Below are 2,905 nucleotides of genomic sequence, written 5' to 3'. Positions count from 1 at the left end.
TTAACCTCTAAGTTTTGGCATTTGTAGAACACATTGACCTTTAGCTGATTGATGTTGTTAAACTTCGAAATTGAAGATAATATTGTGATGAACATGCATATCAATATATGAAGATAAGTTATGTTTGTATCTGCATAGATAATAAAGAATTAAGGAAAACTAATATTATCTGTTAAATGGTATTGAAAACAAATAATCTCACGTGGACACTCCCATTAAGATAAAGATACAAATAATATGCTTTAAGATGAAAAAACGAAAGAAAAAGTCAAAATATACTTAGGGCTTTACTTTCAGGTCAGTTCCACCAGTGGTGCTGGGAACAGCTTTAACACTCCCTCTGTTACTTTCTAAATATTAAAATTTTAATATTTTTGTTTTTATTTGACTATTATTTCTAAATTCCTACCTAATATTTTAACTTTTTTTTTCATTTATATCAATGTTTTTATTTATTTGAAAATAATTTATGTGAGTGTATGTGTATCCGATGATATGTAAAAATGATAAAATAACCTCTAAATTATTTTATTAAGATAAAAAATTATTATATTTGTTAGTTTCTATAATACAACACAGAATTCATTCTGGAACTTTTCGTGGACATTCAATAATACAATACAGAATTCATTTTCTATAAGTCATGATCATCTCAACTAAGTCCGGATTAATATTTCCGAAATGATATTTTACTCTTCCAAAAATAAGAATCCGGAAAACTATTTCTCACCTCCCACACTTTTTCTGAATCAAATTTTCTTAAGCCTATTTCCAGATTAGACTTTTCGGATTCTGACTTCCGGGAATCTTATCTTTAACATTTTACCTATTATGCACCACGAAAAATACGTTCCATATCTCAAACCTCCAACAAAGCTTACCGGAGAACACACAAGGTTGCACAGTCACCACCGTCTCTGCTAAGAAGAGAACTTTCATATAAAACATAGTCACCACCGTCACCACCGACTTTATCAAGGATAAAAGTGAAATTTTAAGAATGATGGGGTGCATGAAGCAATTATCAAGAATTTGTCTTTTATTAAAAGTGATTTGGGCGTTCAGTTTTTTACCTTTGTCTTGTTTTGTTGGGCTTGTTTTTGCTAGTACTGCAAAATGAAAAATATCTTCATCTCTGTTGTGTTTTTCTTTATTTGAATTTATACATTTAAAAGGCTGTCAAATATCAGAAGTTTAGACAACATTATAGGATGTAGAATGTAGGATATACCTTATCTTAAAGTGTTAATTTTTGTGTTTGTAGGATTTACTATAGAAGTATAAATTATCTTGTCAATCAGATCTATTCTACCAGATTGACCACGGAAAATTCATATGGTGTGTATATTTGTATTCATATAATTTTTTTTTTCTCATATCTGATTTTTCTTTGGTCTCTGTAATCAAACAAGGTTGCCATTTTTTCTTCTGACTGAGATCACTCCAAAAAGAATAGATGTTCATAATGCCACAGAGGTGGCTCGTTTTGTGGTAAGTTGTAAATTCCATGCCCATTCTTTTTGTAGTTTATAAAATATGATAGCATAAACAATGGTGATCATTAGTCATTTTTTTTTTCACATGTAATTCAAATTTTCATGATATTCTGCTTCAATTTCTTTTTGTAACGAAAATTGATATTGATCCTAATGCCTTTATCCCTGGTGTTGTATCATGTAGGAAGAATTGTTAATCACATCTCAATGGGGATGCTGAAATTGCATGGCCAAAAGGAAGAAGCTCTGCTGAAAAAATATTCAATGATTAATGTTGTTTTATCATACTCTATCTATTTCTTTTGCTTCTTTATGGAAGCTTTGTGAAATCTAACTTATATCAGATGCTAAATCTTACTTCCTTCATCTCAGGGATGATTCTTCTTTTATTTTCATCAATACTCATTCATAACTGTTCATTTTCTGAGGTTAAGGTTTTTCCTCAATGTTATCGAAAGGAACAAATGCTGAAACTAAATCATTTTATTCATAATTGTTTTTTGATTTCTAATTTGGTTGAATCATCTGGCACAAGGCAGTATCCTTTTTTTTTTCTTCATATATTTTTTAACACTGTTTTTCAAGAATCCTTGGTTTGTCAAATTTGTATGTACATCATTTGGAAAATGACATCTTTTTGTTGAAGCAATGATTGTGGGACATATTGTCGTTGATTTTTTTGAACCTCAATGCTAAAGTCATTGCTTACTTTAGCTGTGAACCACAATGGCTTCCAAGTCAATGTGAGTGGCAGTACTGGGAATGCAGCGTAATAAATAGGGTAGAAATTTCATACTATTTGTTTGACATAATAATTAAAGATACAGAAACTCTAAACTTCTCATTAGAATTGTTCCTGAAGAATTTAATAGGAAGAATGGAGTATATGCAGATATGTCCAAAGTGGTTCACTGTCAAAGCTGTAGCAGAAAATAAAATTTCTTCTCATCGGTCCCACTAAAGGTTTACAATCTAGGAGTCTAGGATTACAATCAAAGCTTAATTTTAGCCACAAAAAACATGTCTCAACTTTTTAATTTGGCTATAAATATTCATCTTGAATTTCTTATCTTTTTCCAAGTAAATTTCCTTCATACTAAGTCTGTGTGACCAAAGGAAACTGCAAAAAGCTAGAATGAAGTCATCCATGGGAATGGGATGGTTGTTTCCTGTATTTCTGCTCTTTCGTTTTTCATTCTCCCATTCCTGGTGTCACCCCCATGACAACCTTGCATTGCTTCAGTTCAAGGCCTCCTTAACCATTAATGTTAGTTATTGTGATGTTTATCCAAGCATAGAAACATGGGAAAATGAAACAGATTGCTGCTCTTGGTCTGGAGTGACCTGTCACCCCATTTCTGGTCATGTGACAGCCTTAGACCTCGCATGTGGTGGGCTTCAGGGTAAAA

The 2,905-nt window shown here is 31.6% G+C and overlaps 1 long non-coding RNA gene across 1 annotated transcript; it reads left to right on the top strand.

Annotated features, from left to right (window-relative positions):
- The first annotated feature begins 1,370 nt into the window (after nucleotides 1-1,370).
- Nucleotides 1,371-1,862, top strand: LOC111240893. The gene is made up of 2 exons (XR_002666522.1): nucleotides 1,371-1,491; nucleotides 1,681-1,862. It is a non-coding gene; the product is annotated as an uncharacterized LOC111240893 (long non-coding RNA).
- Nucleotides 1,863-2,905: the final 1,043 nt, after the last annotated feature.

The sequence above is a fragment of the Vigna radiata genome, unplaced genomic scaffold (genome assembly GCF_000741045.1).
Source record: "Vigna radiata var. radiata cultivar VC1973A unplaced genomic scaffold, Vradiata_ver6 scaffold_959, whole genome shotgun sequence".
NCBI lineage: Eukaryota > Viridiplantae > Streptophyta > Magnoliopsida > Fabales > Fabaceae > Vigna > Vigna radiata.
Note: the sequence above shows the minus strand (reverse complement) of the source record. Positions and strands in the feature narration are given on the sequence as shown.